The sequence below is a fragment of the Sciurus vulgaris genome, assembly GCF_902686455.1.
Source record: "Sciurus vulgaris genome assembly, chromosome: 1".
Lineage (NCBI taxonomy): Eukaryota > Metazoa > Chordata > Mammalia > Rodentia > Sciuridae > Sciurus > Sciurus vulgaris.
In genome coordinates, this window is record NC_136461.1 from 31,378,943 (window position 1) to 31,397,526 (window position 18,584).

Sequence of the window (18,584 nt, forward strand, 5' to 3'; positions counted from 1 at the left end):
TCTTTTGGGCACCTTAACTTGCGAGTCCAGGAACCTCTGTGTGTTTCAAGCTCTCCGGTGGGTGACTGGTAGACACTGCTGGGCTTGGGGCCTTGACCGCGTCCCTCCGAACAAGCTGCTCCCAAGGATGACCGGCCGTTGGATGAATGGAGAGGGACGGCGGGGGAGGCAGGAGAGGAGGCCAAGGTGAGCCAGAGGACGTGTGCCAGCAGAGTCTGGATGGAGACGAGATGGCAGGGCCTGTCCTGACAGGTGGGACAGGCACTTCCAGTTCTCGCCTGCGCCCGCTCACCTGCACCCATCTCGGGCAAACAGAAACTCGTGACTTCAGTTTTATTGTGACTGACATTTTTATTTACCCACGGCACGATCCGCGTTAGGTTGGATGGCTTCCTTCTAAAGAGAGGGCTACCCTCAGTTCTGTGGGTGACCTGCAGCTCACATCTCCTTCCCCTGGTGGACCACCCACCCCGCTCTGCTCCCACCTCTCCGAGCCCTTCTCTGACTTCCATTGGGGCTCTTCCCTCCTAGGTGTGGGTGCTCCACCTCAGGCTTTGCTCCTGAATCCTCTGTGTCTCTGCACTTTGTGCCAGCTTTTCTCAGCAGCTCCCAGAGTGGCACATGTGCCTGCCTGCCCCATATTTCCCAGTTCCGTGTCTCCTGCTACTTGACACCTTGGCCTGAGTAGGGCCACTGTCCTCTCAAGTCAGCAAGCTTAGCATCAAACTCCCTCCCTCCCTCTGCATGGGCACCTTTGTTTCCTGAAGTTTCAGGACGGCAACCCCAGAGCTGCCTCCGGGTGCTGCTCTCCTTCCCTCATGGGGCCCAGCCCTCCACGTCCCTGCTGCCGCCCGCCGCCCCTTCCCTCCTCTGTTCCACAATCACTGACCAGCCACCGAGCGCCAGGCTGGCGGGGCCTGGAGCATTCTGCAGGCCCAGCCTCCTCCACCTGTGGCGCCTCAGGGACCATCCCTGCCCAGAGGCTGAGAGGAAGTCTGTTCCGGAACGAGCCAGCCCCACGTCTACAACCACAGTGCCACGCTGACGCAGTCACCTGCCACGTCTGAGTGTGGGTGTCCTCGTCTGCTGTCCGAGAGGATCATTTGTTCCCGCCTCCCCTCTCCCCAGTCTGTAGGAGAGGCCCATTCACCTGCTTCCTGTAGGTGACACTGATCTGAAAGATACTTTAGGGCAGCACCCACGGCCACCCAATCTTCTTCCTCCTACAGACTGTGGCCTCAACCCCCTTTGGCCTCCTGGCCTCCAGTCTAGGACAGGACCCTGGACTCTGTATGTTAAAGAAACACCCCAGGTAACTGTGGCGGGGAAGGGTTGCGGACCACGCTTGGAGAAATTCTGGCAAATTCAAAGCTGAAAGCCCCTCACCATCCCACTCACTGAGGGGCCCCTGCCCTGCCTGCCAGGTATAGGCCCTATCTGTCCCCAGAGGAGGACCCACAGCCACAGCCAGGGTGGCCTGTCAGCACAGAATGGGGTCTGCTCTTCTCTTGCCATTTCCCCGCCTGGGAAGCCCACCTGCCAGCCCTCTCTCTGAATGTCTCCTTCCTGACCTCAATGGCCCACATGCCAATGCTTCCCCCCCTCCAGGAAGCTCAGAAATACCGGAGTCACCCCACAGACACATTTCCCACCTGGGCTGCTGGATGGCTCTTCACCCCAGCTCCTCCCCAGACCGTGGGCTCCCTGAGCAATAGGCTGCCTGGCAGAGCTCTGTGCTCAGGACAGAGGCTCACTGTGCACCTTCAGACACCCCACAGCACACCACCAGGGCTCCTAGGAGTGTGGAGAATCCCTGCCCAGGGTGGAGAAGAGGCACGTGCACGTTCCAGAGTACGAACAGAGGCAGGGTTCCCCAGAACCCCAGAGCGAGGGTTCCTGGGGCCATGGAGGAGGGCAGGTGGGGACAGGGAAGAAGAATCCAGAAGAAGGGAACAGCATGAGCAGAGGGCCAAAGCAGGCGAGCAGCAGGGAGAGGAAGAGGCAAGGAGCTGACGGAAGTTGCTGCACCGGGAAAGCTGAGCTCAGGGTCTGTATTCCTGCCGCAGGTCAGGGGTGGGCAAGACCAGCCACCGCCTGTTTTTGTACATAAAGCTTTTCTGGAACATCGCCATGGCTATCTTTACATACTGTCTATGGCTGCTTCCATGCTGCAACAGCAAAGTTGCAAGAGAGGCTGTAGAGCTAACAAAGCTTAAAATATTTACTATGTGGCCATTTAGGGTAAGTCTGCCTGTCCCTGCCCTAGGCATTGGAAGCAAGGGTGGATTTTCAGCAGGAACGTCAAGGTCTGGTCTGTGTCTTACTTTCCTCTCACTCTGGGATGATGTAGGAAAGGGCTAGAGTAAACAAGCTGGGGGAGGGAAAGTGGTTGGAAGCTAGTGCAGTTGTCCAGGTAGTAGACAGATACTGACCACAGTATTGTTGCTTTTTATTAAAAGACATGTTAAGCTGCTACGTGCCCATACGGATCAAAATCCTTTAGACATATTCCTTCATATAATCTGCTTGACACAGCTGGAGTTCTTACCCCAACTTAGAGCTCTAGCACAGAGAGGTTAAGTAGCTTGCCCAAGGCCACACAGCAGAGCCAGGCTGCAAACCCAGTGTTCCGAGTCTGAGTTGGGGCCTCCACACCAAGCTCAAGGTCTTCAGAGTCGAGCATGTTTGCTTGTTGACAGATCACTTGGAGCCTCCCTGGGAACTAACAGAACACGAGTCCTCTGAAGGAGAAAGTCTACTCTGCACTGAGCCCGGCAGGAAGTGGGAGGCAGAAGTGTGGCTATTTTGGAGAAGCGACATGAAAAACCGCGAAACTTCCTACCTGTCCTGTTTTGCTCCCATCTGTCCCTGGGAACAAGGCTGTCCCTCTCTTAGATAAAAAGGTGCTTCTCCCCACACAGTGGCTCTGCCACTGGTGCTAGAGAGGGGGCACTAAGCTTAGTGCACATCTGCTATTTTTAAAGGGCTACATAAACAAACAGGGCTATGTAAATAAGAAAAAAAGGAGGTCATCCCTTTAAAATCTAAAAATGTCCCTTTTCTATGGCGTGAGCAGCAAAACCTCAGAAAAGACTGGGGCTTTTTTATCCCCTGGAGGCCTCCTCTAGCCCAGAGTCTCCCAAAGCCACCAGGCCTGGTTCTCCCTCCATGGTACCCACGGAGGAGCAGGCAGGCGACCAGGCAGCTGGGATTCCTGGTCTCACTCCTGGCTCGGTGAGCTTTGCCTCGAGTGCCCCACACTCTGCCCAGTCTCAGCACCTCCTCTGCAGGGCCCTGGCACTGTCCCCACCCAGTCTCTCTCAACTGCCCACCTCACAGGCCCTCCAGTGAGAGCTCTGGCTCAGCAGGCCAAGCCACCCTGTCCCCTCTGTGGTCTCTCCCTCTCCCCCCACCCATACTTGGATCTGCAGAACGGCTGCCAAGACCCCTGGCAGGGCCATTGGAAGAGACTTCCATGCGTCCCATGCCCCTACTTCTCTGAGCACAATCAAATCTGCACCATTTCTTCCAAGCTGACGGCCGTAAGACATCCAAGTAACCAGAGAGCTGAGTCTAGGTCCCGCCAAGGGCCAGAACACACGGTGAGCCTCTGCGGAGCTTGCATGGCCTCTCTGTGTTGGACCCCACTCCCGCCCCTCTCCATGCTGTCCAGCGATTCCTGCCAACAGCAAGGCCTCTTGCGTCCCCTCTGCCTTCTCTCACTCTCTCCTCCTCTGTTATCCTTAAGCAATGAAATGTGTGTGCGGGGGGGATCTCGTGCACTGTTGTTGGAAATATAAATTAACACAACCACTATGGGAATCCATGTGGATGTCTCTCAAAAGACTAGGAAGGGGACCACCCCATGACCCAGCTATCCAACGCCTTGGTTCACTCAGAAGAACTCAGGTCACCACGCTGTAGCACTAGATGCATACCCACGTGGACAGTAGTGCAACTCACAATAGCCAAGTTATGGAATCAGTCTAGGGTCCATCCATAGATGGATGGATGAAGAAAAAGCATATTACACTACAGAGATCCATGCAGCCAGAAAGAAAGGGGATTACTCCGTTTACAGGAAAGTGGATGGAACTAGAGAGCATCATATTAAGCAAAATAAACCAGACTCAGAGAGTCAAGGGTCACATGTTTTGGGAAAAAAGAGATCTCATGAAAATGGAAGAGAGATCTGTAGGGTGAAGGAAGGGGATCAGGGGAGAGAGGAGGGGAGGGCAAGGGGGACAGTGAGGAATGAAATTAATCAAATTGTGTTATGTGCGTGTATAAATGTGCCACAATGAATTCCACTATTATGCAAAATTACTGTGCACCAATAAAACATTTAAGAAGTCTTCATAAATAAAAGAACCCCCAATATTTGCTGAAGGGTGGTTTTCAAATTGTGTTCCATGGAGCCATTTCAGATGTTCTTCTCATGGATACATGAGAATTTATCCTAAAAAATATACTCTGATTCCTGTTAACGCTATACGGGAAAATGGACCCGCACATTCAAACCTGTCCCATGGCACACTGTAGCCCACTGAATGCAGCCAGTCCACAGGGGCTGCCAGATTAAGGGCAGACCTGGGATTACGGTCTGGGTAGATCTTGAACTTCAGTGTTGAAATGTGTCTTCGGCCAGAAAAATTGGGTTTTGACTCTTTACTGGTCATGTTGGTGTTGCTGAAATTCAGGGCTATGCCTGCTTATGCAAAACCACACAAGCAAGAACACACTGAAACTCTCAATGACAAAGAGAGTGTATCACAAGGATTCTCACACAGCTATCACAGATGATTCCAGGGCTTCCTGTCTGCTTTCTGTTTGTAATAAGAATGAATTCAGGGACTGGGATTATAGCTCAGTGGTAGAGTGCTTGCCTACCAAGCATGTGTGAGGCACTGGGTTTGATTCGCAGCATCACATATTAATACATAAAATAAATGTCCATTGACAACTAAAAATAATTAAAAAAAAAAAAAAAAGAATGAATTCAAGCAGTTGTTGGAGATGGTCAGTGGTACAGACCAGAACTGCCTTCTATTCCTCCCTGGATACCTGGATACATAGAGCTGAAGACCACCTTGTAGCTAAAAGGTATGCTGCTGAAAATTCACAGTGGTATCTATGTGATCTAAAGTTCCTTAATACTGTGTAGTCACGTCAAGCAAAACAAGAAAGAGAAGAGGAACATCAGATGTCGTGACCGGTACAGTAATAGAACGATTATCTAGGACACAGGGCAGCAAATTTTATCTTTAAAGGCCAAATAGTAAATAGTTCTTGCTACAAGGGACAGATATCTCAAGAAGCCATGGATAACATGTGAACTAATGGTGTGACTGTGTTCCAATAAAACTTTACTTACAAAATCAGGTGGCAGTTCGGATTTGATCCACAAAGCAGTCTGTGGATTCCTGATTTAAACTTCATATTTCAATGTTTTTATGCATCAGAGTTATTCTTCCATGAATATACTGTCATAATGAATAAGTGTTAAAGATGTGAAATTAAAGAATAAATGAATATTAATATGCTGCCACACTGACCTGTTTTATATATTGATATTCCAAGTAAGATGTGACTTTCAAAAATGGCTTCTCAGACAAGAAAAGTCTGAAGACTACTAGCAGAGACCTTTGCTGCTGAGAAAATGTGTCCATGTCCATTCTTGAATTAGCTTTGTCCTCCAGTCACTCATTAAGTAATCCCATTTATTTGGGAGAAAGCCCCAGTTCAGACACCTTTTGAAGGGTGCTGTGTCTCCATGTCTCCCTGCCCTCAGATGACTGGGAACAGTGTCCCCAGGCCTTGGGTGGTGATGATGGACCTCTCCCTCCCCAGCAGTACACCTGCTGGCCTGGGCCCACACCCTCCACCTCACAGACACCACATATTCCAGTAGGCCAGACATACCCACTGTGACCTGGGCCCGCCAGTGGCACTGAGTCAGCACCCCATTAATCATGGCTGCTTTCTTCTCCAGGGAGAGCATGGGAAGGGGTGGGGGTCAGATTTCTAGCTGGAACTGACAGCTCATTTCCTGCTCTTCTACAGATGCCCCCTGCAGCTGGCAGAGCCCGAATGGGTAAGAGAGAATTCGGGTGAAGTAGAGGAGAGCAAATGCCTGGTCTGGGGAGGACCCCTGGGACAGTGCCCCAGAGCTCTGCCTGCACCTCTCAGAGGATGCTGCGCGATTGTACACCTTGTGGAGTAATGCAGACTGCCCTGAGGCTGCCAGTACAGCAGACCCACGGAGTTCACTGTGACATATATACACAGAAGGAAACAATCAAATCCAAGCTCAAGAAGGTGCGCCAAGATGCCAAGGAAAGGGACTCATTCATGATGGTGCTATTCCTATTAAAACGTAGATATTTCTAGGGAGGGTCATCTTTGAAGTTACAACTGCCTTTCTTCAGGAAGAATCAAGCTTGTGTTGGGCTAGAGGTTCTGCCCCTTACTAACTGTGTGACTGTCTTTAAATTATTGATCATCTCTATGCTGTTCCTAATCTGTACAAAAGAAGCAATAGGATCCACCTCCCTCAGTTTTTTTGCAGGACTAAAACTCATCTGTAAAGCACCAGACCCTGTGGGAAGCAAGGGCCGATCCCTCAACCTCACCTGACTCTAGATGCCTGCACTGGGACCAGGTGGTAGAGCATAGCAGGTGTGTCACAGGGAGGAGGTGGCTGAGCTGCCTGCACTGGTGGTAGAAGGTGGTGAGAAAGTGGGGAGTCCTTGCTCTGTGTCTGGCCCTGTTCCAGGGGCCTTACCTGAATATAGGTATACAGTGCCCCTGTGGGCAGGTGCCACTGTGAGCTTCGTTTTGCAAATGAGGAAGCTGAGACACAAAGAGGAGCACCTTGCTTCTGAAACCAGTAAATACTGCATGAAACCCGTAACTGTCAGAGCTGGGATTTGAACTGGGAACCAGTCTGTATTACCAAGCACCAAAATGGGGCTCAAATGCCTAGTTCTTCCTAGGGATCCAGTGGGTGCTTGCTCTACCTCTGTAGGAGGACTCTGGCCAAGGTCCAGGTGGACTAGGCCCAGGTGTGCTGCAGAGCTGTGGGCAGAAGCCCAGGCCCTGGCCACTCCGCAGTCCATGAGGCCACAGAGATGCCAACCTGTGAGACCGCTGAGGTCCCAGTCCCTATGCATGGTGAGAAGATCTCTGCTCTCAGGGGACAGGGTGAGTCACTGCTCACAGCTAGCCAGGTTGGGAAATTCCCCTTGGACACCACAGCTATGCCCACAGACCCAAGCACGACAGGAGGGGCATCTCCAGAACCCCTGCAAGAATCTCTAAGTCCCCACCTTTAGCCACGTGAGCATTCAAAAATAGATTCCTGCAGCCCAAGCCCCTGACGTCTGATTCAGAGGGCATAGGTGTCCGGGGAACTCACTCTTTCCTCTTTTCTTCCTTTTTTTTTTTTTAAAAAAAAAAAAAAACTAGCTCCCCAGGTAATTCTAATGCACTGTGTACCAAACACCCAAGGACTTGATCCTGACCCCAAAGGTTTTCAGTATCATATAACTAACCAGAATCACAGCCTGACTACGCCACCTATCTGAGGCAATAAATATACTCCCAGGTCAATCCAATTTGGATCTTTGGAGCTGGGGCCCTGGTACTGGAATTTCTGGAACTCTCCTTGCGATATTAACATGAGGCTAGGATTGAGGACCACTACTGCAAACCTCACGACCTTCCAATTCTTCCAGCAGCAGTGCTTGGGGAGCTGATCTTCTACCTTCAGGGGACATGAGCTCTCCCGACTGGGCACTAGGTGGGTGGGGAGGGCAGGAGAGGAAGAGGCTCTGGAGAGCAGGTGCTAGACAGATGTGTGGGCAGACCTGGGTCCTTGAGAGGCCTTGTTGTGTCCTTTGCCAGGCACAGGATGGAAACTGCTGAACTGGGGGCAGCAGGACAGCAGCTGGGGGAGACAGTGTGGAGAGCAAGGGTTCACTCTTGAACGAGCAGTTCTGAGAGCTTCCAGAGCTACTCGGAGGCACAAGGAAGACGATGATAATCATGGGAGTAACAGCACATTTTAAGAAGAACGAAAGCAAGCTCATGCTTCATCAAAATGACCCCCAGCAAGCACACCCAGGCACTGCTGTCTCCTACCTGTGCTGGAGGCACCACTTCCGGTGACCAAAACTAAAACGCTGTTCTCTTTGGAAACCAGCGTTCATGTCCACTCCTGCTGCCGCCGCCTCCTCTTACACACCACTCTTCCCTCTGGAGGGGAGAGCTTGCCTGGCCAGTGTCTCTTGAGGCTGCTCCATGAACTACTTCAGGGCTGCTGGATTTGTGTCTCGAATCCTGCAGGAGGGGGTTGAAAGCCATGGTCAAAGGGTTTTCTTGGTCAACTTCTTTAGACATAGAACAATTTCTGCCTGGTCCCAGGAGGCCCAAGTCCCCAACTCCTCCCAAGCTGCTCTTGTTGGTGTAGGGCCTGACCCCCATGTATGGTGTGGTGGCCCTGGAACCCACCATGCACCACCTGTACCCAACTCAGAATCTCTTTGAGCCATATCCTTTGTCAGTATTTTAGGTGGGAAACCACAAATTCCTGTCCCTTGGGTGTAGAGTTCTGCATACACCCCATGACCAGGAATATCATGATGTGTAGGTCCTGTTATAGGGCATGGCAGATCTTCAGATGGTGAGATTATCTAGTCCTGAGCTAAGTAGGAAGTCCCTTTAAAAGAAGAGTTTTCTCTGACTAGTTAAGAAGAGAAAACTAGAGAGGTTAGAATCATTAGGGTTCAATGTGCCCTTACTGGCTTGAAGATAGAGGGGCCATGGAGGAACGAGCTGGAAGCTGAGCAGAACCACCCCACTGACAACCAGCGAGGCCATAGCACCTCAGTCCTACAACCATAGGGAGCTGAGTTATGTCAACAACGGGAATGATGCTGGAAAAGCAGAATCTTCCCGGGAGCCTCCAGATGAGAACTTGGCCCACCAAGACCTTGACGTCAGCCCTGAGCAGAGTCCAGCCGCTCCGCACAGACTTCTGACCTACAGACTGAGCCATCGGGTGTGAAGCCACTAAATTAAAGATGATTTATGACACAGCAAGAGAAAACTAACACAGCCAACAAAAGTGATTCGAATTTGGGCGTGGATGAGGATGAACTATAATGAGAGAGGTAAGAGCACATTGTATTCCTCGAGTCACCAAACTAAACAGAAAGTCAGGACCAAGGGAAGCCGGGGTCAGGAAAGGCACTCAGCAATGATTACTGAATAAATAAGCCTAGGAGTGAGCATCGGATTTCAATAATCAACTTAGCAGGCTATTTTAAGGACCAAGTGAGAAAATACAGAGGAAAGTGCTTCCTAAAGCTGGAGTCGTTTGAGTCGGGTATGGCGTGGCATGTCGCACGCATGTCACATCTGTGCTGTGCTCTTTGGGCTTTGCTCACTGTGTCTGCTCCAGGCAGTGTGGTTTCTAGGGCCAGGATACCTGGATTCAAGTCCAAATCCTACTTATGACCTCTGCAGCTTTGGTAAGTTTCTCCACCTTTACGAAGAGCAGGTGCCTCCAGGGTTTTAATGATTCCATGTAAATGACCCAGAACAATGCCTGGCACGTGGGACACCCTGCACAATTGCCATGCACTTTGTCCCAGAGTGGAACCCAACCATCTGGGTCTGGAGTAATCGGCACACAGGCCTGGGACCTCGTGCCCTTGGGCACCAAGCTCTGTATTAATAGAGCATTAATTAATAGTCTTCGAATAGTTAGTGCTTGTCAGCCACTTCTCACTACTAAGTCCTACAGGATATACAGGTCACCCGAACCCCTGTGCTGTCCTCCCCCCACCACACCTGCTACTACTAAACCCAGCCACTCCTGCCCCATGCCCAAAGGTAGCATGGCACCACCTCAGAGTGCTGAGGTTGACTTGCTTCCCGGCTCGCACCTATCACTTCCTGTCTGGCATCCACTCATCCAAACGTCACAACTCTGTGATTTTCCATCATTTCCAAGTCTGACCTGGTGCCCTCCGATAGGTTGCAATTATTAATAAAAAATGGTGATGTTCTATTTCTCCCACTGATTTCTCAGAACATACTGTTCCACAAACAATCCACGATTTCCTACCTCTGAGTCTTTTGCTCAGGCAATCTCTTCTTCTCAGAATATGTACTCCCTTCCCCCACAAGCACGTCTACCTGACCAAAGCCTGCTCACCCTCCCTCAGAGGGTTCTCCCAGCTCCCACAAAACTGGACATGAGTGCTGCCCCCCAGAACACCCGATGCTCATTTGTTGTGCCTCTCTTAAGGTAAATACCAGCGTCCAGTGTGCGCAGAGACTACAACCTGGAGGCCCTTTCAGACTGAAGGAAGTTCAGGCGGGGCAGCCTGACTCCATCTCCAACCCCTAACAGGCATCTTGCACACAGCGAGTTTCGGCAGTTCTCTGTGGACCCAATGCAGCTGCTCATCATTCAACAGATGTGCATTCAGTGCCTATGCTGATTCAGTTTGGGTGGTAGGTGCCGAGGATAAAAGATGGCCTTGGTTCAATCCCTCCCTTTAAGGGGATCGTGGTGAAGCAGTTCATTCTGATAGTGTTTGAAAACGTGAAAAAAGAAGTAGAGAGAGAGAAAGAAAGAGAATATTTCAAACAGAACACCCAAGTGGCTGGAATGTGGGAGAAATTGCCTGTGGTCCCCGTGGCTGGAGGGCAAGGGCAGTCACAGCTGCTGAGGGAGGAGTCAGCAGGGTCAAGGGCCCCAGGTTTGCTAGAGGGAGGAGCCTGGACTTGGTCTGAACAGTGGGGTGAGGTCGTGGAATCATTTTAACCAATGAGGGAATGTGGTGGGGTTGAGGGGTGTGGCTCGAGGAGGGGTGGGATGGGGTGGAGGTGGCAAGACTTCTCAGGAGCCGCCGGAGCGAGGCCAGCACTGGTCACTGACGGCTCTGCTGCCCTCCTTAGCAGCTGGTCAGAGAGCTGCCCTGTCACACCTGTTCCAGGTCACATGCAAATGCCATATACATGCGAGGTTCTGGATGGTCAGCTAAGGCCATCTTTTCACCTCATCTCCGCCAAACAACAATGAAATAAAAAAGAGAAATGTACAAATAAGAACAGAGCCATAGTAGCACCCGCTGGCCAGGAAACCTGAGGAAACAGAAGGGCGGGAGTGTCATCGGAGCCACACTGGCCTCAGCTGGGTGGCCTGGGCAGGGAGACACACTCAGAGGAAGGGGACTGAAGTCCAAGCATTAAAGAATGCTCCAGGTTTCCAGAGAGACCAGTGTGGAGAGGAGGGAAGTCACGGGAACCGGGACCTCCTCCCTGCATCCCTTGTGACCTTCAGTTGCATGGCTTTACTGTTACGGGAGCCTCTGACCCTGCAGATGGCTTGTCTGTTCATTTCAGGAATTCCTGAAGGATCTACCCTCTCTTCATCAACTGTTTGTGCCCAAAGATTCTGTAAATCCCTTGCCTCAAACTCCTCGTCCCTCTGGACCTCTGTGCTCCCTGCCTCTCCCAGTCCCAATCAAGCCCCCACGCTGGCGTCCCCACCTAAGGAAAACTTCAGCCCTCATTGAAGACACCTGTCTCCCTCCATCCCGACATGCCTGGGCTCTGTGGAGGTGGCTTTCTCGAGTGGTGACCTCAGCCTGGTGTAACCCACAGGGCCTGGATGCTCTCAGGAGAGCTGACATTCGACAGCCTCTACAAAAGATGTTGAGAGGCAGGTGATGTTGGACCGATTTCTGCCTCACTGATTGCTAGAAGGCAACAGGGCAAAGATGTCAGAGCTGGAGGACAAAGGGTTAAAACCCCGAGATCCATGAGTCAGCCAAGTCTCAAAGTGAAAGAGAGAAGGGCTAAAATAGGATGCCACCCACTTATCTATTCTCAAAGAAATGACTCGAGGAATTACTCCAACAAAACAAAAACTATACCAGAATAAATAATTCGAGAAAGGGCAGGAAGGGATAGACAAGAAACAGGGATCATTAAAGCAGAACATGTATAGTCACATCTAAACCAATGTCCCTAATGCTGGGTTCATCTTGTTGGGAATTAGACACCATTTAATTCTTGATACGAAGAGAGAAATAGCTTTAATGGAAGGACAACTATTTCTAGAAGAAAAACAAAATGCAGACCTTTGAAGCCACTGTATGTGTGGGAGAAGGGAGGAATAAAGAAAATCCAATTCATTTAGCAAGAGTTAGGAAAGGAAAAAATGAACAGGAGAAAAAAAGCACAATAAGCTAGAGACATAAAATAAGATGACAAAAGTAAGACCAAACATATTAATAAATTTAATAACATGAATAAATTCAATTTCCTTATTGGGTAAAAGAAAAAAAAATCTAGCCATATGCCATTTGTAAGTAATAAATTTAAAACAAATTGATGGAGAAAGGTTGAAATCAAAGAAATGGAAAAAAAAGACTTAACAAGCAAAAGCCAATATTAATCTCAGCCAAAATTCAAAAATATGAAATAAAGTGGGACATTTTATATTGCTAAAGGGCCCCCAAGAAGACACAAAATCATGGAACTTCACTCGGTCTGGACAACAGGACCACAAATTAGATGAAGCAATACATTCTTAAAGGTAGAAAATAAGGAATGTTTTGAGGATTATGAATCAGTTTTGATGGGACAAGTTGCCTCCAAAGAAAAATAGGGAAGATCTGAAGATATGATTAATAGGCTTAACTTCCTACACACTCAGGAAATAGATAAAATTCCTTTTCCTCAAATGCCCCATACCACACTGCAAGAAAACCTCCAGTTCCAAAGCACCAAAGTTGTACAGACCAGGGCCGCAGTTCTCAATGAAACAGTGTTTGAAGTGAACAAATAGCAGAACACGAAAATAAATAAGGAAAGGATGCATGTGACAAATTTAAAAGTGCTTTTCTAAATAACTCTTGAATCAAAGAGGACCAGATAAAAAACTAAAATTGAGAGGCCTACACATGTGTGTGTGTGTGTGTTACTAAGGATTGAACACAGAGGTGCTCTTCCTCTGAGTTATATCTCCAGCCCTTTTTATTTTATTTTGAGACAGGGTCTTTCTAAGTTGCAGAGGCTGGCCTCAATCTTGCAATCCTCTTGCCTCAGCCTCCCAAGTCACTGGGGTTATAGTCACGTATCACCACACTCCACTGAGAGCCCTACTTTGAAACCTATGCTATGTAACCAAAACTGCATCAAGGAAAATACAAACCTTAAATTCATTTATGATAAAAGAAGAAAGACTGAAACTAAACGAATTAAGGATTTCACCTAAGAAGCTGAAAAAGAACAATGTAAACTAAAATAGCCTAGAAGAAAGAAATGAATAAAGTTAAAAACAAAAATAAATGCATGGGAAGGATAGCAGCCACAACAACAGATACAAAGCCTTAGACTGGTCCTTGGGAAAAAAGCAGCCTGAACAAACTATAGGCAAATCCAACTAGCAGTAAAGAGCAAATCATGGTAAGCACTAAGAAAGGCAATGTGAATGTATATATGAAACTATTTTCAGAGAACTGAAATACAACACAATGTCCATGAATTTGAAAATTGATGAGTTTTAAGAAAATCATAAAACCAAAGGAGAGGAGAAAAAATTGAATAGACCAACAAGGACAGAAGAAAGGCTACCAAAGAGGGAATTTCAAGTTAGCAAAGCAAGAACAGGTTATTTAAATAAAAGAGCTGGAACCACCTCTGTCTGTCTACTCAGTTGGCGTACTCACTAGGTACCTGCTGTGTGTCAGGCACTGTGCTAGGTATGGAGGATTCAGCACTGGGCAAAACAGAGAAGGCCATTGCCCCTGCAGAGCTGAGTGTCCAGCCAGGGGAGATGCAGAGTAAAACAGGTGAAATAAACAGCCCGGCATGTGGTGGTGAGTGCCATGAAAAAAAATCAAATAGCAAAATGGAATTCAGAGTGAGGGAGGGCGGATGGAGGAGGGGCCCACGCACTACGCACAGAGACATTTACGTGGATAAAAGTATGAGCAATAGGCAAGGAATTCCACAAGAGATGACAGACCCATTAGAACACTTACATAAGGTGATATTAGAAAATGACCTGTACGGCATGAACTGGACCCCAGCGCTATTAGAAGAAAAGACGGATACATTTGAATACATAAAAATATAACAAAAGATCCGGTAACAAAAGATCCCCTCAATGGTTAAAACGCAAACGACAGACTGGGTAAAAATATTTGGAGATTTTTGAATTCTTAAGAGTAGGTTAAATTCCTAGAATTTTAGAAATAAAAGGACTTAAACCCCTATAATTCACTCCATCAGAATAACTCTTTGTCAGACGTATTTCTTGTGTGTGTGGTGGCATGCTTGATAATAAAATTGATATTGAGGTGTTTTGCAACACATATAAAAAAGGATCGATAGTAAACATAATATGTAATAAGCACCAACAAAACAATAAGAAAAGACATATAGCCAAGAAAATGGAGAGAGGAAATGAACAGATCATTATTTAAGTAATAGAAATGTCTAATAAAGACATGAAACTTGGCTGGTCTCATTAATCACTAAAGGCATATGTCAAAAGTCAGTATTATTTCTTCCCAACTGGTCAGCAAAGAGGAAAATGATCAGCACCATCAAGGGTTAGAGAGGCATGGCCAAAGAACGAAGCTGAAATATTACTGGCCGGATGGAGATGAGGAGAACATTTTTACACATCTACCAAAATTCACAGCTTCGCAAGTACACACCACACATCAACACACATAAACATACACACAAATGCACATGTGATCGCTATAGCAGTATTTTTAGCAGTAAGGTTGGAAATGGCCCTAATGTCCATTGGCAGGAATTTGGTTTAATAAGTCAAAGATGATAAATCCACCCAGTGGTGTAATAGTGGGACGCTAAGTTTTCTCAATGAAAGATATATATATATATATACTTCTATCAATAATAAAAATTTGTTGTGACTTTTCCTCTGTGTATTCCCATGAGTGTTAAGAGAGGCTCAGAGGCCTGGCCAGGTGGTGAGCCTCAGTCCATCTGATCCTGCATACTCTGAGGCTGCATACACTTCCTCTCAGTGGGATGGCTAAAGCATAATTCCCCCCCAACACACACACACACACACACACACACACACACACACACACACACACACACACAGGCATACACATGTCTCCATGCAGCTGGGAATGCTGGAAAGGTCCTGGAGGATAAATACCAAGTCGTCAGCTTGTCCTAGGGTGGGACTGTGGTGTGGTGAGGTTTGGAAGACGCCTTTTCTTCTGTATACATTCCTATTCAGTTCCTTAAAAACAAACGCAAAACCCACCAATATATTCGTTTCCCTTTTACTATTTAAAAATGATCCAAATGTCTAAGACAAAGCAGAGTGGTGCTTGTCCAGAGCTGGGGTGGGGGGTGCGGAGGTGTGGGTGAGGGTAGCTTCTCTTTTGCAAGATGAGAAGAGCTCTGGAGAGGGATGGTGGAGATGTTTGCGCAAGTTTCAGAATATATTTAATCCCATGGAACTGTAAGCTTAAAAATGGCTAAGATGGTGAATTTGATGTCACAAGTATTTTGCTATAATAAAAAAAAATTAAATGTTCTGTTTAGAAAACAGTTGAACAGGGAAGAGCTAATGAGAGAGCAGGGGCCCCTCTGCAAGGTGGTGCTCAGTCAGGGCAAGAAGGACCAGGGTCAGCTCCTCTGTAGTCCCCAACGAAAGCCCGATGGGGAGGACCTGTGCTTTCCACCCCCACCTTCCCATGGAACCAAAGCCTCACAGTGCAGCCTCTGCTGGTGGGTGGAGGGAGACCCATATCCGGGAGCCCTGGGCACTGGGCTTTGGCCTCACTGCAGCTGATAAATGGTGAAAGGAAAATCCCAGATGTCTGGCAGAGGCCAGCCTCAGTGGGTCACAACACAGCTGGTTTCCAAGGGTTGGTGAAGGAGGCCAGGGTGCTCTGGGCCCAAGCACTGGGCTTCAAACCATGACCCCAGAGACAGCGGACAAGGCTGGCTCTGAGGACCCAGCTACCCTCCTGACATCCAGCAGCCCCTCCATTCTGAATGGGACCTCTGCAGACAGTCAGCACACAGCAAAGCTGGATTTGCTCTGCCTGGGACAGGGAATTGTGGGACGAATCTTTCTATTTTCACGTTTCTTCCTGCTGTGTGGTCTGTGAATCAATATCAAAATACAAAAATCCAAGACACCACACCGGGACACACATAATGGAATCACATGGAATAATCCTAGTGGTCATGCCACTGACCATTGGGAGGGGAAACAGGAAGAATTACTGGCATGCCTCATCTGCTCAATGCCCCAGAAATAGCCTGGGACACCCCAGAGAGTCAGCCCTGACATCATCAGCAGGAACTGGGTCCAGACCATGGGTTCATCCATTAATAGCTGATGACCTCAGCTCAGTTACTTAACCTCTCTGAGCCTCACTTACTTCATGAGGCATGAGTGAAGCACCTCACCTCTGCCTGGGTTTGTCACGCGGATCCGAGGAGACAAAGCATGTGTGAGATTAGCAGAGTGTGAGGATGCAGAGGTGCTCAGTAAACGACAGGGCCCTTCTTGGATTATGGCAGGAGAATTTCTAAATCTCCTTCCCTCAGTCCGTCTCTTCCCTTCTGGCTCTGTTTTAGGGTTGGGGTCAGCCTCTTTCCCTGTAGTCAGGTTTACAGCTGTCCCTTTCCTGGGTGCTGGCCTTTGCCTCAGAAGCCTATGTTGTAGTCTAAGAATTCTGTCACATGCATCTGGTCACCCAGAGGCTATTTAGGACCTTCCTGGTCCCTGGCGGAGTTCTTCAGAGGAGAGGCTTCTCACCCACATGGTGGCTGACCTGTGGGTCCTGGAGATGTCCCCACAAGAATGAGCAGAGAGTGGCAACCAAACAAGCTCCAAGTCATTGAAAAGGATAAGACATGCCTGGAGAGCAATCCAGGAGAGGTCCTCCAGGAAAGGCGGGGGTGTGAGAAGCAGGGCTGGCGATGCATTTCCACTTGTACTGAGAACAGAAAAAGAGGAAGTTCAAGACCAAGTGGCTGGCCTGTAGTAACAGGCAGGAAAACTGCTCCACTGGACACTGGGACCATCAGGGGAAAGATTCCTGGTCTCCAAGCAGTGCAGGGCAAGGCGGGGGGAGGTGCTGGTGGTGTGAGGTGGGCACAGCCTGGGAGCCTAGGAATCAGGGGATAACCCGGGCAGCACCTGAAGGCTGGGGTGCTCAGAGAGGAGGTGGGGGGTCATTTCCTGCCACACCAGGCCATGCCTCAAGGGGGCCCTCTCTCACTGAAACTGGGGCACAGAGAGAATCGCTTCTGCCCTCCCTGGGTATGACATAAAGCCCAATAATGGGCCACATCAGAGGTCCAGCTGGCAGTTAAGTAACCTCCACATGATACCAGCACAGGGCAGGACCCCAGAGTGTAAAGGTGAAGGAGGCCTTGCCCCTCTCCCAGGGTGTTGCCACTCTGGTGGGAAATATGGACAAGGACCTTTCCCCAAGGGGCCCTCATCTTCCTAGTTTGTGAAGGCTAAAACCAAGAGCAGGGAAGGAATCCAGCATTGCTTAGTGCCCACCATGCACCAATGCTGTCCTTAGGCTAATCCTACAAGCAGGCCCCTCATCACCATCTGACAGAGAGCTGTGGACAGCCTTCCATGGCAGAGTCCAACACTTTGTGTTACATAAAACTGGACGCCACTGGTCTTTGTCACTGTGTGGCCTGGGGCAAGTCACTTAACACCTTGGACTCTCAGTTTCCTCAACTCTAAAATGGGAGCAACAGTGCACACCCCCTGCCAGTGTAAGAATTAAATCACACAGAGCCAGCTTTCCAGAAAATGAGACATTCTCCCTTTTGCACTTCAGTTATTTCTGATCTTTTAGTTTTACTTATATCTGTAAGGATTGTGTCTTCTAAAATAAGATGTCAGTTCCCAAGACCACTGCAACCTATTCATAGGGAGGACACAAAAGAAAAGAAAAGCGTGGTTAAAATCCTGGGAGACCCCAGCGACCGAGGACCTCGACCTCTGGGCCGCAGTTGGGGTGTGCTAATTAATGCCTACTGAGGAGACTGCAAGACGGGTGTGTGTTTTTGGAGGGGGAATTGCTTTCTGTGCCCAAAATAGCTGCCTCCATAGCTCAGAGGGGAAGCCTGGGGACCTGGGACTCACGAAGCCCCTGCCCAGCTTCTGGCTCAGAATCCAACCTACCCCGCTCTTGATGGTTACCCCTCTTCCCCCAACCCCACCACCACCAATTCAAAGTTTCACCAGACACAAAGGCCACGCCAAAGGAAACTATCGGCTCCAGAGCCCACCTCGCCACTGCTGCTGTCTTTTTTTGGCCTTGTGGCTGCCTGAGCGGGGACCTTTTTCCATAGAAAGTTTCCATTGCATCAGTTATTTACATTCTTACCACCTATATGCGGGCTCTGGTTTCGAATCAGTGAACCAGAGCAGGCCTCAGGGGGCCCATCGCAACTTACAGGGAGTGAGGGGCCCTGTCACCATGGCTAATGGACCCACAGCCCCTCAGAGCCAGCATTTAGGG

General features: G+C 49.0%; 1 protein-coding gene across 5 annotated transcripts in view; it reads right to left on the reverse strand.

The window, feature by feature from the left end:
- Positions 1-18,584, reverse strand: part of HIVEP3 (HIVEP zinc finger 3) — a 460,275-nt gene that overhangs the window by 88,351 nt on the left and 353,340 nt on the right. For all 5 annotated transcript variants that reach the window (XM_079113086.1, XM_079113085.1, XM_079113088.1 and 2 more), the window contains one exon: positions 8,143-8,340. The gene's annotated coding sequence lies outside the window, so the exon portion shown is untranslated. The remainder of the gene's footprint in view (positions 1-8,142; positions 8,341-18,584) is intronic.